The sequence below is a fragment of the Limulus polyphemus genome, unplaced genomic scaffold, assembly GCF_000517525.1.
Source record: "Limulus polyphemus unplaced genomic scaffold, Limulus_polyphemus-2.1.2 Scaffold62, whole genome shotgun sequence".
NCBI classification, from domain to species: Eukaryota; Metazoa; Arthropoda; class Merostomata; order Xiphosura; family Limulidae; genus Limulus; species Limulus polyphemus.
The window spans coordinates 1,398,154-1,398,418 of record NW_013665672.1 but is presented as its reverse complement, the minus strand read 5'-3'; positions in this window follow the sequence as shown (position 1 = coordinate 1,398,418).

Sequence of the window (265 nt, the reverse complement as noted above, 5' to 3'; positions counted from 1 at the left end):
TTACTTACTTAGACTTAAATAACTGTTAAACATTTTAAATTCTGTGTTATGCATTTTCAACAAATAAAACTTGAAGCAATTATAAAATTTCCTCTGAAATTTTGTAGTTGCTTCACAACTTAGCTGCAGCATGCTAACCACTGACCACCCTCGAAAAAAAAGTTGTATGTACCTGTGAGTTATGACAACTATAATAACGAATATAAAATTATGTTACATATCTGCTTGTTTGTTTGTTTCTGGTAGAAGTCTGGTACAAGTCCTT